Source organism: Crotalus tigris, unplaced genomic scaffold (assembly GCF_016545835.1).
Source record: "Crotalus tigris isolate CLP2741 ecotype Arizona unplaced genomic scaffold, ASM1654583v1 scf7180000017871.4482833, whole genome shotgun sequence".
In the NCBI taxonomy this organism is placed as follows: Eukaryota; Metazoa; Chordata; class Lepidosauria; order Squamata; family Viperidae; genus Crotalus; species Crotalus tigris.
Genome location: NW_024096690.1, coordinates 1,737,573 through 1,761,503, shown reverse-complemented (window position 1 = coordinate 1,761,503; position 23,931 = coordinate 1,737,573).

Here is a 23,931-nt window from a genome sequence, read left to right as displayed (position 1 = left end):
AAACTTCCAGCATTCACCCCTTCTGGAGGCAGGTTGTTCTACTGGTTAATTGTTCTAACTATCAGGAAATTTCTCCTTAGTTTTAGATTGCTTCTCTCCTTGATTAGTTTCCATCCGTTGCTTCTTGTCCTGCCTTCAGGTGCTTTGGAAAATAGCTTGACTCCCTCTTCTTTGTGGCAGCCCCTGAGATATTGGAACACTGCTATCATGTTCCCCCCTTATCTTTCTCTTCATTAAACTAGACATATCCAATTCCAGCAACTGTTCCTTATATGCTTTAGCCTCCAGTCCCTAATCATCTTTGTTGCTCTTCTCTGTACTCTTTCTAGAGTCTCAACATCTTTTTTACATCACGGTGATCAAAACTGGATGCAGTATTCCAAGTGTGGCCTTACCAAGGCATTGTAAAGTGGTATTAACACTTCACGTGATCTTAATTCTATCCCTCTGTTAATGCAGCCTAGCATTGTGTTGGCCTTTTTTTGGCCACTGCAGCACACTGCTGGCTCATATTTAGGTGATTGTCCACTATGACTCCGAGGTCCATCTCACAGTTACTATTATTGAGCAAGGTACCCCCTTTTATACCTGTAAAAGCAGTATTTGCTATACACAATTTGCTGGCAGTAAGATCAGCAAACATTTGTGCCAAAATTGTGGTGTGAAATGTTTCAATTAAATGAAATGAACATTTGGTTTTAATATGGTATGCTGTTTATATAATGCAAGGCATGTTCATTTTCAGTAAGTCCTATAAATTGTTAATATATGTATACATTATAAATCGTTAATATATGTATATATTATACTTGATATTTTAATACTGTATATTTATCTGTATAATTGTTAGAAAATAAATATTGCAGATTCAAAGGTGATCTATGCGTATTTTAAATTCTTGGAGATTATTACTTGGCAGATGGCTAATTTTTTTTGGTTGATATTTATTATGACTGTCTCTATCATCCTCCAACTCTTACTCCTTGTATTCCTTATAATATCTGATAAGAAAAACAATAGTGTTCATTTCTCAGAAATTCTTAAATGGATTATAATTTGCACTTAACTCTGCAGAGAAAAGTATCTTTAATTACCAATCTCAGTAAAATAGTAACCCTCACATAAAAAAACAATGGTACCTTACTGTAAAAGAAACTTTCCTCCTGCCATATGTGATGGCTCAAAAATAAACTGTGCCTGTTTCTTGGCTGGAAAAGGCATCTCCTAATACATCTTTGGTCAGGTCTAGCTCTATCATTAGGCAATGAAGCAAGTGCCTGAAACAAATTTGGAAGCATACAAGTTTCCCAAGAAGAAAATGATGCTTTTTTTGAAGCTTCCAGCCAATCTCATTTTTTACAGGATAGGATATATGCACTGCATTGCCAACTATACTAGGAAGACCTAGTATAGTCTCAGGCCCACCTGCCTTGGGCCTCTCAACCTCCCATCCTCTGAGACAGCCCATGTTCTGCTTCCCACCCCATGGATTTCCAAGCCCTTGGACCTACTCCCCCTCCCCTAGTTCTTGCAGGCCTTTGCCTCCTCAGATCCCCGCAAGCTTTGGGCCTGCTTTCACCCACTCGGAGCCACCTCTTTCTCCCCACTTCCCATAACCCATTGTGCATTTACCTTCTGAAGATCTCTAGAGCTCCAGAGTGCATGTTAGAGAGGGACAGCAGGCCATTCTAGATCACTTTATCCATAGATCACATGGCTGTGTCTGGGAAGTGACCACCATTTTCAGAGCCTCTCCAAAATGGCAGCTGCTTTTGGGATGCAGCCACATAGCCCAAAAGTAAAGTTATTGGTTCTGCTTCCCTAATGCGGTCTATGCATCTCTGTGTTAGGAAAGCAGAGAAGACTATGGGCCATGTTCCAGAAGCAGCTGCAATTTCAGCATGACTGCAAGGAATTGCGGCTGCTCAGAAAATGGCATCTGTTTTTAGAAGGTAGCCAAGGATGCTGAGAGATGCACTTGTCCTCCTTTTCCACTGTGAGGTCTGGAGCTTCGGAAATTTTCAAAAGTTAAGTGTGAAAGAGGGGTGTGATGAAGAGAATGTGGGCCTAGTGAAGTGAGAAGCAGGCCCAAGGCCTATAAAAATCTGGTGGGAAAGCAGGCCAAAGGAGGGAGATAGGCAGGTATGTGTCGGGTGGATCTGCAGCATCCCTTTGGTGGTCATAAGGGTGAATGACCATGAGGGTACTATATTGGTCAAAACTTCAAAAGAGATCATAAGTAATGAGGGGGAGTTTTATGTCCTGAGCCTGTGGAAGCAGGCTCGGGGCATTGCAACGGTCCTGGGCAGGTGCAAGCTGCCCGGGACCAGACTGGCTGTCGGCAGCACGTGCGTGCATGCGCGGGTGCTGGCGCGCCAAATGTTGCAGATTGGCCCGGGAATGGCCTATAAAAGAGGCCGGGAGATTTGGGCGTTGTTGGCGTCTTGTACCAGTATGCTGAACAGAAATAAAGAAGTTCCTGAGAACTACAACTGCTTCTCGTGTCATTGCCATTTCGCGAAGGACGCAACAGGGAGTCTGTTGTAACTTGAAAAGCAATTGTATATCAAGAACTACCTGTACATCAAAGTTATTTTCTGATGTAGTAACCTATAAAATTGCTCCTGTTGCTGGTTTGGTGCATACAACCCCACAATAAGAATTTTCTTGCCATATAAACCAAGTTCAAGCATAACATATCTTCCGTAAGGATCTGATTCTAACAAGGTAGCAGATAATTCTGTTTAACATAGATTACCACACCCCCTTTCTTCCCAGGGGCGGGAGATACAAAATGAGATCCCAAGCGAGGATTATTTAAATATTTTTGATCTTTAGCTGTAATATGAGTTTCTTGCAAGCAAATAATATCATTGTTATGTTGTTTCAAATAGTGGTAAATTTTTTTTCTCTTTTGAGGAATGTTTAATCCATTAACATTCCAGGACAGGAGCTTTGCCATCTCCCTTGGCCTTCAGCCTGGAGAAGATCCGCTCAAATTCTGCTGCTGATGAATATGTAGCAGAGCTTTTGGGTCTTGCTCCTCCCACCGGCACTGAAGCAATTTGCTGAGTAGATTCTTCAATTTCTTTTTCTTTTTCTTTTTTCTGTTGTTCTTTTTCTTTACGTTTATGTGCTGCACGGGTCATTCTCTGTTCTTTAACCTCTGGTTGAGACATCCATACCACCTGTCCAGCAGTCATCATCCCTGTACCTTCAGATTTCTGTTCCATCTCTTTGTCACTCAAGACTTCATGCATCATGGGCAAAGGAGAGCCTGCTCCCAGGACCATTTTATAAAATTCCTTAGCTTTAGCAACTGTATTAAGTCTATAACGTGTCCCCGCATGGCTCAAAACAATGCCCATCGGAATCTCCCATCTAAATGGCATTTGTCTTGCTTTAAGTTCATTTACCAAAAAAGCAAAATCTTTTCTGCTTCTTAAAATTTTAGGTGGAATTTCCTTTAAAATAATAATATCTTGGGCAGCAATCTGAAATCTTTTATTATAAAAAGTTTGTAGAATCTGATTTCGCAAAGACTTCTTAGCAAAATATATCACCACATCTCTAGGCAAATTCCTCTGTTTTGCAATCCAAGAATTAACTCTATAAATTCTTTCCACATCCCCACGTAACTCTTCTTTATCAATATTCAAAATAACAGCCAAGTCATTAATCACCATTTCCATCAAATCTTGAGTTTTATCTTCTTTCAGACCCCTTATTCTCAAAGCATATTCCATCTGTCTATACTGGAACATAAGAATATCATCTTGTGAAGTCTCCACTTTTTTCTCCATATCTTGAAATTTATAATCCAAAAGTTCAACTGTTTCTTCAATTTCCTCTACTCTGGAGTCCAGCTTCACAACCACTGAGGCCATTCCAGATAGAGCTAGAAGTATATCATCCCTCAAAATAGCATTATTCTGTTCTAAAAGCTCCTTCATCTCTTTCTTCATTTCCTCCTTAGTTTCAGATTTATTCTGGTCCAAAAGTTGTTTCATTTCCTCCCTAAACTGTGAAACAGCACTTACCATTATTTCTTTAATGTCTTGTGCTGATGTGCCAGATGGGGGAGGTGAAGGTGGAGTGGATTTAGGTTGCTGCACTGAGGGTATTATTTTAAGTTGTTGTTGCACAGTAGAAGTAGCAGGAGAAGAAGTTACTTTAGAAGCTGCAGTAGCTGGTTGTCGTTTTGAAGCCATTTTAATTTATCTTCCTTTCTTCTTAAAAATACCGATAAAAATAAGTAATCCAAAAAAAAAAAATTAAAAATAAGATAAAATAGAATAAAATAAGATCAATCTAAAAGTCACCAAGAATAAAAAAGTAGAAAAGTAAAAAAAAAGCAGTATTAAACAACAATTCAGCCGATCCGTCTTTTAAAGGAAAAAACTTTCAAAACGCCATTTTACTTTCACTCTCACTTTTCCGCCCAAAAAAAAAAAAAAAAAGAGAAAGCTCAAAAAAATAAAAAAAAATCAGCACATACTAAATAAACTAAATAAACTAAAAAAAAATAAAATAAAGCTAAACTATAAATAAAATCCTTTAAACAGTTCTGTCCGGTTTAAGATTACTCACGGTTTCTTTAAGTACGGAGATGGTAGCGGCGTCTCGCTTTGTTTCCGAAGAAACAAAGACAGCTGAGAGGCGGAGAAGGCAATGAACTCCGAGGGAACCCTCTTTCTACCCCCCTAAAAATAAAAATCCAGGGAGAGTTAAGAGGTTCTACCTCTATTCATGCGATCTCTACCCCTTCCCTTCGCCCGGGAAGGGGATTGCGAGCCGCGGGCCAGCTGGTAAACGCTGTGCTCCGCGGATCTGACACCTTCTCAGGAGGACGGCTACAAAGTAGCCGCCATCTCCACCGCTTTAACCACCGGAAGTCCATATAGATCTGTGATTTTAATGGGAGACTGGAATGGTGTCTTAGATATACAAATGGACAAAAAAGGCTCTTCTACCTTTTTTAAACAGGCTAAATTACCTAAAGCCTTTTTTGATATGAAAGAAGATTGGGAATTGAGAGACTATTGGCGTGAACGTAATCAAGAAGAAAAGGATTTTACGTTTTTTCTCAGATAGACACCAATCTTTCTCAAGAATTGATTTCTTTTTGATCACAACAGATTTATACAACAGGGTGAAGAATGTAAAAATTTTTCCTAGGACATTGTCCGATCATAGTCCAGTTTGGATGGAACTGTTTGTAGAGAAGGAAGATAGGAGATCCTGGAGGGTGAATGAGAATTTATTTAAACAAGAAAAAAATGTTCATAAATTAAAGGAATGTTTAAAGGAATATTTTACTCTAAATATGAACAAGGGAACATCAATGTCAATGGTCTGGGATGCAAGTAAAGCTTTCATGCGTGGTATTTTGATAAAAATGAATAATTTGCATAGACAGAAACAGACTCAGAAACGGAAAGACTTGGAAGAGGAGATTAAATTAAAAGAGAAACTTTTAATTTTAAATCCCTTAGATGAAAAGGTTAAAGGAGCTTTAAAATTGTTAAAAACACAATTTAACATGCTGATGGCTGATCAAGCTGCAACTAATTTGCTATTTATGAAACAAAAGACATTTTGTAATGCTAATAAACCAGGGAGATGGTTGGCTTATCAGTTAAGAAAAAAACAGAAACAGAGGAACATAGATAAAATAAATTATAATGGTAAATTGGTTTATCAGAAAGAATTGATTAAGAAATCTTTTTTAGAATACTATCAAAAATTATATAAGGGTACTAATATTCAAATTACAGATATAAATAATTATTTAGGCAAAGTTAACTTTCCTAAATTAACAGAAGATCAGGAAAAAAAGATTAACGGTTTAATTACTAAGGAAGAAATTGTTACAGCTATTAAACAATTGAAATTGGGCAAAGCGCCGGGTACGGATGGGTTGACATCTATTTATTATAAAGCTTTAGTAGAAGAGATGATTCAACCGTTGTGTGAACTGTTTAATAATTTATTACAGGGGTTAGAGATCCCTCCATCCTGGCGTAATGCATTTATATCATTGATTCCAAAAGATAGTCAAGATCTTACTTTGCCTAAAAATTATAGGCCTATATCTCTTTTAAATGTGGATTATAAAATTTTTGCAAAAATTTTAGCTAACAGGCTTATGGGGATCTTGCAGCAGTTTATACATAGGGATCAATCGGGTTTTATAACTGGAAGGTATATGAAGAATAACGTTAGACAAATTATTAATTTATTAGAGTATTTAGAAAAGAATAACCAAGTCTCTGCAGGCCTGATATTTTTGGATGCTGAAAAAGCCTTTGACCAAGTGAATTGGCAGTTTATGCTGTGTTTAATCAAGGAGATGAATTTTGGACAAAATATATTACAAGTATTATCCAATATATATCAAAAACAGACTGCTCAAATTATTGTAAATGGGGGTTTGTCAGAGGCTTTTGTAATAGAAAAAGGAACAAGACAGGGATGCCCGTTGTCTCCGTTATTGTTTGTTTTAACACTGGAAATTTTGTTGATTAAAATTCGGGAGTCTCAAGAAATAAAAGGAATAGAAATTAATAAAAAAGAATATAAATTAAGAGCCTTTGCAGATGACTTGGTTGTTACTTTGTCTCAACCTGTTTCTTCGGTGGTGAAATTATTACAATTGATTCAACAATATGGACGTGTTTCTGGCTTTAAAATTAATAATAATAAGACCAAAATATTAGCCAAAAACATGACTAATGGTGATAAACAGGCTCTAGTTAACTTAACAGATTTTGAAATTGTTGATAAGGTAAAATATTTGGGGGTTACATTATCTGCTTCTAATGTAAAATTGTATAAAAATAATTATGAAAAGCTGTGGATGGAGGTACAGAAGGATTTAAAAAACTGGAATAATTTACAGTTATCCCTTATGGGCAGAATTGCAGTTATTAAAATGAATGTCCTGCCAAAGTTTATTTTTTTGTTTCAAATGTTACTTATTTTAAAGAATGAACGTAATTTAGATGAATGGCAAAAAGGTATTAATAAATTTGTTTGGGCAGGGAAAAAACCAAGGGTGAAACTTAAAATAATGCAAGATTTTCGTGAGAGAGGTGGACTCAAGGTACCAAATATGAAATTGTATTATGATGCTGTAGTATTGACATTGATTAGCGACTGGGTGAATTTAACAAATACAGAAATACTTCATTTGGAAGGCGGGGACCTACTTTTTGGATGGCATGCCTATTTAATATTTAATAAAAAAGTGGATTGGGTTTTTAAGTCTCATATTATAAGAAACTCTTTGCTAAGAGTGTGGAGAAAGTATTATAAAAGTGACTTTAAAATACCATTATGGGCTATACCTCGGCATGCCATAGAAGGTATAAGGAAAGGGGTAAATATGGACAAGGTCTCTTACGTACAGTTACTAAGATGGGATGGCCAAGACTGGCAGTTAAAATCTTTGGAAGAATTAACACATGAAAACTTAACTTATTCATGGTTCCAATATAGACAAATAGTGGATAGATGGAAGATGGATTGTAAAATGGGCTGGCTTAGAGAAGATGAAATTTTTTTAAAACAAGTAAGAGATCAAAGGCCAACCCATATTAAGAGAGTTTATGGGGTTTTAGTGGAATTAGATTCAGAACTTGAACTAGTTAAAGATTGTATGATTAAATGGGCACAGAATATTGGTGAAACGATTTCAATGGATACTTGGGAACTTATTTGGATAAGAAATGTTAAATTCACACAAGCGCAAAATTTAAGAGAGAATTTTTATAAGATGTTTTATAGATGGCACCTTGACCCAAAGAAAATGTCCATTATGTACCCTAATCTACAGCCGAAATGCTGGAGATGTGGATATTTGGATGCTACCTATTACCATATTTGGTGGACGTGTAAGCATATAAAAGCTTTTTGGATTAAGATATGGTGGAATATTCAAAGAATTTTTAAAAGAAGGGTAAAATTTACTCCGCAATTATTTTTACTAGGTATTGTTATTGACTGTGATGCTAAGGAGGTTATATTGATGTTAAATTTGATTACAGCCGCTAGGTTGTTAATAGGACAATATTGGAAGAAGGAATCTTTGCCTACTTTACAAGAATGGTTTCATAAAGTTTCGTATTTGGCAGAAATGGCAAAGATTTCAGCTTTCTTAAAGGAGCAATCTCAAGAAAAAATTTTTGCGGTATGGGAAAAATGGATAAATTTTATACAACAAAATCTGGATATGGAAAAATATTATTTAGCCTTTTTATAATTTGTAATGATTGTTTTTTCTTTCTTTCTTTCTTCTTTTTCTTTTTTATATATATACATTTTTTTACGTATTATTATTCATATATTTTTTTTTTATATATATATGCTTTATTCTTCGTCTACTTTCTTCTTTCTTCTTTCTCTCTCTCTCTTCTTTTTTTATTTTTTTTTAGTATATATTATTCATTTTAAAGTTCATGTTATGTATATTATTATTATATATATTATTACTGTGATTTTTATTATTATTATTAATTATTTTATAAGTTGCAAATGTTATTTTTAAAATATTTGTTAAATAATCCTATATTCAGTTCTGGGAAGTCGGGGGGGGTGGGGTGGTTGGGGAGGGGGGGGTGGATTCTTACTTGTAAAACTTTTGAAAAATTTCAATAAAAAAAAAAAAAAAAAGAACTACCTGTACATGAGAAGCCTATTTCTCCTTTACATGGTTATGTTGATAACATCAGAATCCAACTCAGAGATGCAAATGTAGCATTAGTGCCAATATCTAATCTGCAAGACTTCATCATAAATATTACTTTAGCTATTGTTTATTACTTATCTGCTGATTGATTTCTCCCTTATGTTTATATGGGTACAGCCTTCATTTTATCCTGCCTACCATTCTGTGAGGCCCAAAGTCATCCTATGAGCTTTCATAGTTATAAGCAGACTTGAACCTTGATCTCCTAAATCCTAATTCAACACCTTAACTATTGTGCCACAGGAGATATATGTATTACATTAGTTAACTCCATTTATTCCTGGAGAGCTTAACTAGAGTGAAGAAGTGGTGTCATATGCAAAATTGCAAAGAATCTCTGATGAAAAAGCATCCCGTCATATTCATGTAGAAATTCTTCTCAGCAATACTGAATTAATATTTTTATTCTTAATCTTTGCTAATAATGAACCTGGACTCTGAAAGTGAAACTTTACTAGAAAACCTTTTTGCAAAACTAAGACATATTAATAATATTTTTCCTGCATTAAGCTTTCATGGCTAACACTAGAACAGTTCTTTATTTATTTTTTTTGCTTAATCCTACTCATGTCCTCTAAGCTGAAATAGAATCATGCTTATTACTTTACATTTGTACTAGCTGGAAATTTTTTAAAAGAGACGCAGTATTTGAGTTTTTCCTACAATCTGAGGAATCCTACTATTAATAAAGTTCATTTTCTCAGCAAAAAATAGTTGCTAACGTTATACTTAGGAACTGAGTATAGAAAAAACCTTAGGAGGTTTTTTCCTACCTTAGGTAATCAAAGCTCATCAAAATGCAAATTAGCAGAGTAACAGAAATTCTCTTTGGGGATTACCTGTTCGTTCCTATTTTATTTTTTGGTTTGTTCATGCACTGTTTTTTTTAAAAAAAATTAACAAAACTGAGATGCACAGAGATAAATTTTCTCAAATGGTGCTATAAAAAAGAATTTGTTGTTGTTAGTTGCGAAGTCATGTCCGACCCATTGCAACCCCATGGACAACATTCCTCCAGGTTTCCTGTCCTCTACCATCTTTTGGATTTAAGCTCACACCTACTGCTTCAGTGACTCCATCCAGCCACCTCATTCTCTGTCGTCCCATTCTTCTATTGCCCTCAATCTTTCCCAGCATTAGGCTCTTCTCCAGTGAATCCTTCCTTCTCATTAGGTGGCCAAAGTACTTGAGTTTCAACTTCAGGATCTGGCCTTCTAAAGAGCAGTCAGAGTTGATCTCCTCTAGGACTGACCGGTTTGATCACCTTCAAGTCCAGGAGACATGCAGGAGTCTTCTCCAGCACCATAGTTCAAAAGCCTCAATTCTTTTGCGCTCAACCTTTCTTATGGTCCAACTTTCACAGCCATACATTGCAACTGGGAAAACCATGGCTGTTATGTCCTGGGCCTGTGATTGACAGAGCAGGTGAAGGAAGTTGTAGAGAGACCCAGGCATACCGCGTGTCCTGCCCAGGCCAGATAGGCTGTCTCCAGCCTATTGTGCTTGTGCAGAGTGGGAAAATATGTTGCATTTATTGACTGACACTGTTCTCTGCAACAGGTATAAAAGGGATCAGCGGCATTTTGTGTTGTTCTGTTGAAGCTTGAATAAAGAAGCAACTGTTGTTACTCCTGCCTCGTCTCAATGCCTTACCAACACACAGAACAGAACATTGGTGACAAAGGTGGGATCGTGCTGCAAGAAAGCAACTAGGCTGACTCACAACGGGAGGCCGAAGTGCTTGGAAGTTCGGCGTTCCAACTTGTGCGACTCTGCCTGCCAGTACGAAGACGCTGGAGGAAAGCTCGGCAAGATTCATCCTCGAATCCCTTCACAAGCCTGAGCAGCACAAAGCATTGAACGAGGCCACCAAGAATAAACAATGGCTAAGGTAGGGCATCTGTCCAAATTCGATACAGCATACCCTGAATGTTGGAGTTGCCAGAGTAGAAAACTAGGGTAAACCAAGTTCGGGAGAAGGGCTCAAAGCCGCAATGTTACTGTGTGTCTGTGGGCAAGAGACATTTGATATTGCTGAAAATGTGGTTGCCCCAGCACCTTTGGAATCCATCGCTTATACAGAGCTAAAGAAAATGTTAAAGGACCATTTTGAACCGAAGCTATCAGTGATTGCATAGTGTCATGCATTTGAACAGCAGGACCAATGTCCAGGAGAGTCTGCTGCAGACTTTATTGCTGCTATGCAGCAAGCTGTAAGGCCCTGTGAGTTTCAAAAACTTAGAACAGCAGTTCTTAACCTGTGGGTCGCAACCCCTTTGGGGGTCGAACGACCCTTTCACAGGGGTTGCCTAAAATAACAGATAACAGCTGTCGGTTTTGGTTTCCCATTCCCGAATGGGCCGGGCCCTGGGCGGCTTCTTAAGGCACTCCCAGTTTCATGTCTCCCCGGTGCATTCATGCTGCCATCCAGCACTGCTGGGTCCCCCCAGTTGCTGCATTTAACCATGGACAAGCTGCTCTCTGCAAACCAAGTGGGCTGGCTTGAGCGCTCTTTCATGGCCAAATGGCAGGCGTGGAGGTAGACTTTTTTGCCCTGAGTAGCACTAGCGGGTAGCCAGCCAACCGCACACGGCCCCAGTGCTTTCTGCCTCCTCCAAGCAGATGCTATTCCTTCGGTGGTGCCAACCCCGCGGGAGCACATCCGGGCGGCCTGGTTGCAGAGCACTTTGCAGTGCCGACTCGAGCAGGCACTTTGGGGTGCTTGGGGCAGAGTCCTGCCGCTCTTCTCCTATAGCCCTGGCAGAGCAGCGCTGGAAAAGGGCTTCTTGATTCAGGACGAGCAGGGCCTACCAGAGACGCAAGCCTTTTTGGAAGAGCTCTTGGGAGTCCTTGTGGGAAACATGATAGCAGTATTCCAGTATTTGATGGGCTACCAGAGAAGAGAGGGTCAATTTATTTTCCAAAGCAAGGAACATTCCATTTCCAACAACATATCTTTGTGAAATAGGGTTTTCCAGCTTGTTGGTTATCAAGTCTAAATACAGAAGTAGACTTGTTGTGGAAGATGATCTTCGTAGTGTTCTTGCAAAGACTGCCCCGAGAATTTCTGATCTGGTGAGAAAGAAGCAATCTCAACCTTCACACTGATGTTGGCTTTTTACGCATCTGTCGCAAAACGTAGCAATGTAGTTTACTATTGTTATATTAAGACTGTTACCCATGCTACACCATGCTTCAAGACAAAATTTCATTTATTTGTAATTAGAAATAAATATTTTACAATATATAATTACATATAATGCTTTAATTATGTTCCATTTGTAACAATGAAAATACATCTTGCATATCAGATATTTACATTACGATTCAGAACAGTAGCAAAATTACAGTTATGACGTAGCAATGAAAATAATTTTATGGTTGGGGGTCACCACAACATGAGGAACTGCATTAAAGGGTCGCGGTATTAGGAAGGTTGGGAACCACTGACTTAGAAGAATGGCTACGGGATAGGCTAGTTTGTAGCTTGAGGAGCCGAGAACTGCAGCAAAAGATTTTTGCAAAGGAAGACTTTTCCTTCCAAGATGTGCTAAGGGAGAAAATTGGGAGAAGTTGCAATTATCTCTTTTGGGAAGAATTGCGGTGATCAAAATGAATGTCCTGCCTGAGTTCCTTTTCTTATTTCAAATGATACCTATCTTAAAGAATGAGGTCAATTTAAATGAATGGCAGAAAGGTATCAATAAATTTATCTGGGCAGGGAAAAAACCAAGAGTAAAGCTTAAAATTATACAAGATACTTGTATAATTTTATACAAGAGGTGGACTCAAGGTACCGAATTTGAAATTGTACTATGATGCTGTGGTTTTAACATTAATTAGTGATTGGGTTAATTTAACAAATGTAGAAATACTCCTCTTGGAGGGTTGGGACTTACTTTTTGGATGGCATGCCTATTTAATTTTTAATAAAAAAGTTGATCGGGTTTTTAAATCCCATATTATAAGGATTTCTTTACTTCGGGTTTGGAGGAAATATTATAGAAGTGATTTTAAAATACCATTATGGGCTATACCTTGGCATGCGATAGAGGGTATAAAGAGAGGAGTTAAGATGGATAGCGTTTCCTACGCACAACTACTCAGATGGGATGGTAAAAATTGGCAGTTAAAATCTTTGGAAGATTTAGCACTAGAAAACATATATTCATGGTTTCAGTATAGACAAAATAGTGGATAGATGGAAGATAGACCGTAATGTGGGCCTGCTTAGAGAAGATGAAAATTTTTTTAAACAAGTAAAGGATCAAAGGCGAACTCACATTAAGAGAATTTATGGGGTGCTAGTAGAATTGGATTCAGAACCAGAATTAATTAAAGATTGTATGATTAAGTGGGCACAAAATTTCGGTGAACCAATTCTACTAGATACCTGGGAAACCATCTGGGTGAGGAATGTTAAATTTACTCAAGCCCAGAACTTAAGGGAGAATTTTTATAAAATGTTTTATAGATAGCACCTTGATCCACAAAAATTGTCTCGTATGTATCCTGACCTACAGCCTAAATGCTGGAGATGTGGTTGTTTGGATGTTACTTATTATCATATCTGGTGGTCGTATAAAAATATAAAAGCCTTTTGGATTAAGATATGGTGGAATATTCAAAGAATTTTTAGAAGGAGGGTTAAATTTACCCCACAATTGTTTCTGTTAGGTATTGTTACTGATTGTGACACTAAGGAGGTTATATTGATGTTAAATTTAATCACAGCTGCAAGGTTGTTAGTAGGGCAATACTGGAAGAAGGAATCTTTGCCTACTTTGCAAGAGCGGTTTTCTAAAGTTTCTTATTTGGCAGAAATGGCAAAGATTTCAGCTTTTTTAAAGGATCAATCGCAAGAGAACTTCTTTGCGGTATGGGAAAAATGGATAGATTTTGTACAACACAGGTTGGATATAAAAAAATATTATTTAGTTTTTCAATAACTTATATATAAATTTTATATTTTATAGATTGTATTTTTTTTCTTTTTTCTTTCTTGCTTCTTATATCTTTTATTTTTACTTTAATTTTTTATATTTCTTTTCCTCTTTTTTCTCCTTTATTCTTCTTCTTTCTAAGCATTTTTTTTCTTTTTTCTCTAATAGTTATGCTTTTTACATATATATATATTATTGTTAATTATTTTATAAGTTGTATAAGTATTGTATTTAGACTTATTTATGGTTTATATTCTTCTTCTTAAAATTTTAAGAAACTTAAGAAATTTTAATTAAGCCTATATTCAGCTCTGGGAAGGTGGAGGGAGGGAGTGGGAGGGTTGGGGTGGGTCGGGTAGGGTTGTTTTTCTTTTTTTTGTAAAAATTTTAAAAATTTTCAATAAAAAAAAGATGTGCTAAGGGAGATCACAGCCAATGAAGCAGCGGGAGGAGCTTTTAAGGCCTTGCGGCTTTCCAAGAACCCTATGAGTTCAGGCTCAATCCATCAAGAGGTTGCTCGAGAGGTATCCGAACTGGATTCCAAAAATGAGATTGACCGTCTGCAGCAGCCAGCAGAGAGAAAGCCCCAAGAGTAAGCTGACAAGGGGTCTGACAAGACAGTTCTATTCCCTCAGTGTTTCAGATGTGGAGGATGCCACAAGCGTTCTGACTGTTGTTTTCACTCTGCTACTTGCTAGGCGTTTGGCCAGCAAGGCCACATAGCTGCCATCTGTTTGGATCGCAAGAAAGACCGTCCATCGGAAGAATTGCCTCGGAAAGGTATCAGGGTCCCCAGCCGGAATAGGGTGGGTTTCTGTGCGTTCCGCAGGAGCGTTTTGAGAACAGGGGCCCATCGGCCATTGAAGAAGAAGCTGTGTATTGATGTCAAATTGCAGGGGGTCCCCTTAACGATGGAGTTGGACATGGGTTCAGCTCTGTCAATCATTTCCCAGAAAACCCTCAAGCAGATCTGCTGTAGAAGCGGCCAGAGAGTTAAACTCAGGCTATCAAATCTTATTTTAACAGACTTCCAGAATCCCCAAGTCAGTAGAAAGAGGAGGCCACGCTCAGAGTGCAGCGTAGGAATTTCAAAGGGTTTCTGGACATTGTTGTGATTGAGGGTGACCGCACGAGTCTAATCGGACTCGATTGGCTCGAGACACTTGGGATTCAAGTGACTGGGCTACACAGCTTGCAAACAGCAGGCCTTGAGGAAGTTTGCAAGGAGTTTGCTGATGTGTTCAGCCCAGACCTAGGGTCATACAAGGGGCCTCCAATTGCTTTGTGGTTAGATCCCTCCATTGCACTGATTAAGATTAACCCTCATCAGGTACCTTTTGCGCTTAAGCAAAAGATTAATGCTGAGCTGGATAAACTGCTACAGCAAAGTATTTTGGAACTTGTGGGTAGCAGTCCATGGGAAGCACCCATAGTCATGCCACTCAAGGCCAACAGGAAAGTCCACATTTGTGCTGACTATAAATGCACGCTAAACAAAGCGTTACAGAGCACTCTTATCTGGTGCCTGTGGTGAGCCACATTTTGGCCTCACTTAAAGGAGGCCGAGTTTTCGCCAAACTCAATTTGGCTCAGGCCTAACAACAGCTACCAGTTGATGATGCAACGGCAGAGGCTGAGACAATCATAACGCACCGGGGAGCTTTCAAGGTAAGAAGATTGCATTTTGGGGTTAATGTAGCTCCTGGCATTTTCCAAAGCATGATGGAGCAAATGCTCTGTAACATTCCGGGAGTTTGCCCATATTTTGATGATGTCCTCATCGCAGGGGAATCAATCGAAAACCTGGCTGAAAGGCTTTGGTCCATTTTGCTGCGTTTTCACAAAGTGAGGCTGAAACTTAAGCAGGAAAAATGCAAAATTGGAGTAACTTCCATGGAATTCCTGGGGTTTTGCATAGATGCCAAAGGCATCCATCCTGCTGAATCTAAGCTCAAAGCGATTCAGCAGGCCCCAAGTCCCAAGATGAAGAGCGAGCTTCAAGCCTTCCTTGGGCTTCTAAATTTTTACCAATCCTTCCTCCCTCACAAGGTTGCAGTGGCAGAGCCATTACACTGGCTCTTGGATAAACAGTCTCCATGGAAGTGGACACAGGTCCACGAAAAGAGTTTTGCTGAGGTCAAGGCATTGTTGTCTTCAAATGCTGTTCTCAGTCATTTCAATGAGCAGCTGCTAGTGTGTATAGCCTGTGATGCATCCCCTTATGGGATCGGGGCTGTCTTAAGTCACCTCAAGGGGTTTTGCCAATGAGGCGGCTCCTGACTCTGTCACTGGGTCCATGGGACATTACACACAACTGGCTTTTCATGCCACACCTACTGCAGGCCTTGTGCCTACGGGACAGTACTCCCAACCGGGGTCTCTCACTGACCTGGGGAATTCCACCCCACCAAGGAACTCTGGTGTGGGCTTACCGGAAAGAGCCAGCTGAAGTCAATTGGACAAAGGGTTGGGCCTACCGGACCAGGCCAGCCAGAAAGATCCAGGTTTGCCCGCATCAAATGGATCTCAAAGTCCCGGCCTGCCGAGCCTGGCAGGTGAGCTCGCAGACCAGGCACTTGCAGCAGCTCCGAGACGCTTGGAGCAGGACAGAGGCCCTCCTAAATTCTTACAAGATTATGTAAGGTTCCTGTCAGTAAGTGGGCAGGCCTAGTGTTTCCTAGAAATCAGAACACGCTCAAAAGTCTACTGTGATGTTGTAAAGTATTAAATATGCTATGGAGAGTGATTTGTAGTAGTTGAAATAGTAGTATCTATTTTTTTTAACTAAGAGGAGAGGGGTGTTATGTCCTGGGCATGTGATTGACAGAGCAGGTGCAGGAAGCTGCAGAGGTTCTTTTTCTGGTCCCCTTAAAGCTTGGTACAATGGTTTAGCTGTGAGAGCGAAGTTAGGAATCCAAATTCTACAGAAGCCTGTAATTCCCAAAAAGGCACTAACTTCCTGTTTTGTTTGTGGGATGGGAATCTGTAACACAGCTTGCTTTCTCTGGGGGCCCAAAGTTCTTTGTCCTTGTGAAAGTTCATAGCCTAAATACATTACAGTCTCTTGAATTAATTATGCTTTCTTTTTGGATACTCTATAACCACAGTCTTGTAACAATTGGAGCAGTCTGGACGAGTTTTCAAAGCAATCCTCCCTGCTTTGGCCAGTTACTAAGACATCATTGACATATTGAAGGCAACAATCCTCTTGTCTGAATAACTTCAGATAAGCAAGATCTTGGGCTAGGGCTTAACTAAAGCACGTTGGCAAATTTTTAAATATACGGCTACCACAAGGATTTGATTGCTTGCCAATAGATTTATTTAGAACAGATCTGGTGGCTCCCTTGTCAACTAGCATCGGGACAACCTGTCCTCCCACCCTTATTTTAACAATGGGCTCTGGGGGTGGGGCGATAAAACCCTGTCCTCTTCAGTCTTCCCATTCCATGTCAGCTAAGCCGATCATGTTTTCTTCTCTTTCCTCTGTCTGATTGGGATAAACTGGATGCCCTCTTCCTTTGAAGCTCTTTCTGAAGCCTCTCTGGAAAGTCCCTCTAAATCCTCTTCCTCTTCCTCTTCCATACTGGTGAGATTGTCCCCTGGGTTGGCCATTCCTCTGGGGGCACTCCCTTTGCCAGTGTACTTCTTGTTTACAGATGGCACACTGATTGGGTCCTAGGCATGTTCCTCCCAATGCCACGGCTAACATTTCAACTTTCTTTTTTTCTTTTTGATCTGATTTGCGTTCCTCCTCCCTGTCACGGTTACGGAACACTTTCCTTGTGATTTCCATAATCTCTGCTATATTTTTCCCTAAGGCCCCTTCTGTCCGCTGTAGTTTCCTTCGTATATCTGGGGCACTCTTGGTAATAAATCTTTCAATTAGGAGCGGGCGGTTTTCAGCCGTCTCCATATCAAGACCTGTATTTACTTTGTAAGCTTCTATTAATCTGCTAAGGAAAGCAGTTGGGGATTTATTTTTCTCCTGCCAAACATTGGTTACGGCAGAATAATTAACTGGGCGGATGGCTGCTTCCCTTAAAGCTTCTAAACATAACATCTGATAAGCTTTTAACAAAGTCTGATGTTGGGCATTATTGGAATTCCAGTCTGGTCTCTGTTCCACAGCGTCTGTATTTCTGTGTGCCTCATAATTAACTCCTCCTTCTGGATGTCTTCTGGCTAAAACTTTGATTTTTCCTAATTTATATTTTTCTCTGCCTTCAACATCTAGTAAAGTAGCAATAAGCTGTTGGATATCATCCCAATTAGGATTATGAGTTTGAATGATATTTGCAAATAAATCAATTATCTCTTGGGGTTTTTCTGAAAATGGCCCAAAATGTAATTTCCAATTCAAAAGGTCGGTGGTTGTAAAAGGAACATATTGTAGCATTGATATGTTAGTGTTATCTGGTCCAGGAACCAACACCTCTCTTAGAGGGGCAATATTTTCTTCTGTTTTTATTTCTAACTTGCTCCTGGTGCGGCTAGAAACTGAGGTTTCACTTTCAAAGTTATTCAAGCTTTTATCTGTTTCTTGAAGGGATCCAGCTGTTGCTAATTTTCCTTCCTCACCGGCTTCTGGCTGAAATTGGGCTTCTCTTTCAGGAAGAGGGAATGGAATTTGCTGATTTATTCTCCCTTCTTCTCTTCTAGGAACGTACGGGGGTGGTCTGGCAATTTCCTCCCTATCTTCCTGGCTGAAAATCTTAGCTTTTGTTTGAGGCTTGGCTTTTTGGCTTGCCAAATATATCTTTGCACATTCTATCTGACATTTTGCTAACCATCTGGGTCTCTGTGCAATGTTGATTTTCCACTGGTCAATGTAGGAGTACTGGTCCCAATAACCATTTCCAGTCACAATTTGATGAACCCGTGCAACGAGTTCGGGATTCGCCGATCCCATTTTTGGCCACCCTAGGCCCAGGGCAGTCCACTCAGATTCACAGAATCTTTTTAACATGGCTGGATTTGGTTTTGGATCTCCATAATCCCTAGAAAAACCCTTTTTGAAATTCTTTAACATGCACTGGAGTGGCGTCTGGTCAACGCTCTCCTTTGACTTTTTCCCACCAATCTCTCTAATACACTACCATTGATCACTCAAGCATGAGCTACAAAGGTTTAACCTCCCACACAATCCTGCCTACTGAAGGCTTAAGGACGACACCTTTGCCTTCTCAGGGGGTGATCGGTCCCCTCTTCCGATCCAAAAGGGATCAGGTTTCCCCTGTTTTACAATACTTGCCTGCAGGCGTTTTCCAGACTCCTTTGTTGATTTAAGATCTGTCTGTCACCCTCACGGATCCTTAGACAGGAATGCTTCGCTGATGGGTTAATTCCCTTTCCTTCCATCGAGGTCTCCTCATAGTCAAGAGCTACGGAGCTGGCTTTGGAGCTGTCATCGTTTAGGAGAGGGGGGGCCCCACCAGGGCAATCCATCTTGGAAGGTTAAATCCTTTTTCTTAAAAGCCCTTAAAAATGTCCCGGCGGAGAAGTCGCCATAAATCTTGTGGAAAAATAAAGCCTTAAAAAAATAAAGGGCTTTTACGAAATTCCATGGGTGAAAGAGAGATCTTTATTTTTGCGCAAAAAGGTTCAGAAGTGATTTAACAATCAACAAATTTCTGAACAAGGGGGAGGGTCTAAACTAAAGCTTTATAGGTTTCTTTTTCTCAGGAACAAAGGAAGCATAGATGGAATCTTACATTGTATATGGAATCTACTTTGTGTAACATTCAGATAGTTTCTCACACGTTAGGTCCATTTCTCATGGGAATACAATGAAGGCAGTTTTTACTTTTATACAATGTTTCTAAATATGCATTAGGTCATCCACATACTGTTAATACAGCTTTTGGCTAACACAGCTTTCTTTCAGAAGTTATGCTTTTTGCTTTTAGTGATTTTTCATTATTATTATTATTTTACTTTATTCTTCTTTATTCTATGTTATTCTATTTCTTTCCCACTTTAATTTAGTGACAGTTCGAAGTTACAACAGCACGGAAAAGAATGACTTATGAACATTTTTCTCACGTACTGCCCAGAGTCACATGACCAAAATTCAGCTGCTTGGCAACTGACTCGTATTTATGATGGTTGCAGTGTCCTGGGGTCATGTGATCCCCTTTTATGACCTTCTGACAAGCAAAGTTAATGGGGAAGCCAGATTCCCTTATTAAGTGTGTTACTAACTTAATAACTGCAGGGATTTACTTAACAATGGGGGCAAGAAAGGTCGTAAAATGGGGCAAAATTCACTGAAGAGCTGTCTCGCTTATCAACCAAAATGTTGGGCTCAATTGTGGCCATAAGTTGAAGACCACCTGTATTAAGTGATTTATTGATTTAGTTTTCTTCCTAATGATACCAAGTATAGATGTTTTAAGAACAATTGCATAATGTTTGGTACTTTCACTTTCCCTGGGCTGGGGCAGGCTTTTGGAGAGAGTTTGTTGAATGGTTGGCATTCAGAGGACCCTGCATGAAATAGATTATCTGGACTTTTTTTCAGTCTTAATTCAGACCAGGTGCACTTGTGGATGATCTCTGAAAGAATCAGATCAGTGGTGGTACAAAACATTGTTTTGTGGTGACTTTTCATGGCAAAAGTCTATTTTTCAGTGATTTTAGTGATTCCCCAAAATTTTAAAAAAGAGAGAAAGGATCAGATTAGATTAAGTCATGAAAGAGGAAAAAAAGTCATGGCATACATTAGTCAGATGATATTGAGGAAATGCAACTATTCATATATACAGGAAGAAGAGACCACTTTCTCTTTGCTATGATATCAAATGTAAATGTAAGTAAATGCCTACTTATATTTTCTTTAGCAATCTGGGAGTAAATTAATGCACCATCATAGACTTTTATGTTTTAATAATTTTCTGTTTGAATACATTTCAGTGCATTAGTTAATATATTATCTAGATCAAGAAAAACAATAATATTAATTAATTGTTTCAATGGCCAGAATTAGCTTATTCCTGAGAAGTCTCCAGAAAAAAAGAAGAGAGTCTCATGTACACATTATAAAGTAACATATCGACTCAATCTACATGTTATGCTGATTTCGATGAAATGATTGCAGAGATATCCTTCCATTAATATACTCACAGCATGATATATAGAGCTGCTTAAAGACTCTGAACTTTCAAAGAGCTAGGATGTAAACAGTGTGATAAAAGCAGCAAGCCAATGAAACAAGAACTTGAGAGAGTAACCAGATTAATGCTCAAATCAGAATTATACCTGGTGGTTTATTAATACAATGGCAAGGCCCATCTGCCATAACCTCAGGAAAAACCAATCAAATAGCAAAAGTAACACAGATAGAGCTTCATTTCACTGTTATTTGAAAGACAAATAGATACACCTATGCACAAATCCCTTTATGCTCAAGTGTGTCCCATGCATGCATAAATAGCTATCCTTTGCAACCACGTAATCCATTTCCAACTGCAGTGAATTTGACACTAGGGCCATATAACTCTGTCCAGTCAAAGTAATGTCAGAAAAGATAAAATCAATATAAAAGAAAAAGTACATTTGAAGGCACTTATTAGGAGACATGCAGAGGAATGCTTTATAATTTATTTCTTCTCTCTTCTCAAAATAACAGTAGCAGCAACAACAGAAGGTGAAATTATTTAAATCAAGCTTCCTTTCAATCAATTCTTTCCAGATGTGATGGGAGTAAACAGTTCCTCAATGTTCAACTAGAGTATCATTGAAATAACATATTCCAGGGAGGGAGAGAGGTTGTAAGACATGCTTACTGAGTTTGCTTTTGTATCTTTTTAAATGACTTGAAATGATGTGAGTCAAGTGGCTTTAAAATTACTATTGCTGTCACAGTAATTGCATCAGAATTATCTGGAAAAAAATACATTTATGTGTAATTCCCTGAAATCATTGTCCAGTTTTTTTTTCTTTTTTTTTCTTTTCTTTTTTTTTTTTGCAACTTTTCCTGGCTGATGAATACATTTACTAAGTAATAAAACCTATCAAACACTGAACTGACTCCTGAATAAACACTGTCATGCAAACATAACACTGTTACAGGAAAAGTCTATGGAATTATACCTAATCTGCCAACATTTTTTTCTCTTTCTCCAACTCAAAATATAATGTTCTAGTCATAATATAATGAAAAGCTACATAAACTAATTATTCTTTTTCAGGCTGAAATTATTATTTGTATTTTTGCAGATTGTTCTGAATTATTAAAGTAATGCAATAATACATGAGAATTTCCATTAATATGAATTGTTAGCAAGATCAGAACTGAAAATAGTTTTGCTTTTAGTTTCTTCTCTAGGTATTATTAACCTGAATGGAAAATCATTTGTTTTGATATCTATACACTCTGCTTCTTCACCAGAGCTGTAAATTTTGAAGGATGGGGTAGTTTTCACACAAGTTTTCTTAAAGAGAGTATATTTGAATTAGAAAGATAAAACAGCAATACAGAAGTGCTATAAAGTTTTCTATGACTGCATTTTTCACACTTTTTGCAACTATTAAATAAACATGCAGAAAATATGGGGACTGCTGCCACTATCCCTAGGATTCTAGGATTCTGCTTTAGCTCCAGCTGCCACTGAGAAATGGTCCTTCAAGCCCCACATTACAGCCACTCTTGCCAGTACCATTCTCCGAAGCCCCAATTGCTCCCTCCCCTGCACTCTTCAGGATCTGCCATGGCCCACTTATGTTTGCCATTTTCTCCCATTGATAACAGTCATGCTGGCTGCATCAGGCCTTCTTACCAAGGCCATCTGGCGCCATCTAAGCTGCCAATATATTCTCACAATCCTTCTAAAATCTCTAATAAGAGATGGGAACAGTTGCAATGCCCTTGTGGTTGTAAGTCCAGCTGGGCCAGGATAGTAGCTGAGGCTTCCTTTGCCCTGCTGTCTAGATGATTGGCAGTGAATGTGGAGAAGTAGAGGCTCAGGCAAAATGAGCATTGGCCAACCAACTGGCATTCAGGCTAAAAAGGTGAGAGACTTCTATTCCTGGACTTGGGTGGGGGAAAAAAAGGCTATTTTTCTACTAAATATGGGTAGTTCAATTCAGGGAAATGTCACACTTTTTTTGTCAAAAGGGATCCAAGCATGTCATCAAGATAATCAAAATTGAACAAAAACAAAGGACAAATGCTCCTGATCTCTTTTTATAAATCTAGAACATATTTAATATTACAATATACTAATACATAAATAAAATATCTAATCCATCAATAAAAAAAACACAATTTTCATCCAATATTCAATCTCAGGAAGGCCCTGAAAAAATGGCTGGGCCACCATGCTTGATGACTATATGACTGAGGAATTCTGAGAGAATGGCTAGAATTTCAAGATGAAGATTCCCATGCATAATTTTTTTACATTCAGAGCAGAGAGAGGGGCATAACTTTCCCAGGGCAAAGGCTACAGTTGCCCTTTGAATAGTATAGTGATGTCATATTCAAAACTGGGGTGGATGAAGCCAGCACATATCTGGAATGATTTAATTTAATTTACATTTAATTAAATGGATTACAATTAATATAATGATTTTCTAGTTGTACATTTAATAATATTCCTCTACTGTAACCTGAAGATTACAATATGGAATAATTTTTGGATGTTTCCAGAGACACAACTTTAGGATGAGTTGTCTTGTGAATTATGGATTATGGACTTCTTATCTACAATAACACTACTTAAAAGACAGAAAAAATACTCCCAATTTTGTTTTCTTATGCTGGTCCATCGTATAGCAGTATTTCTAATTATTGCTGGTGTTGTACTTTAGTGCATAACCCTTATCCTCATATAATGTTCAGCCCAAAACCAAAACTCTTTCACCATACTCTCTATATTGCTTACTTCATATTTAATAATTGCACTACAGATATAATTACTTAGAATTGCACTGTAAGTCTGCAAAACATTTCCTCCATTCTATTTTATGATTACTGAAAGATGCAAAATAGCCTATCTGCCAAGATAGATTTTTATTCTATTTTTTCACCTTAACCAGCCATATATTTTCTTTCTTTTTCCTTTTCTTTGTGCTGAATATCTAACTGAAAGAAGCATTGTCATAAACCAACAGGTTTGTATACTACTTCACACTATTGCAATTTTTTGTAATTAGTTATTACTTCAGCCATTTCTGCATGCAACTGTTTTGAAGTGAAATAATTTCTATTAGGTTATTAGTGGACTTGAACAGCAG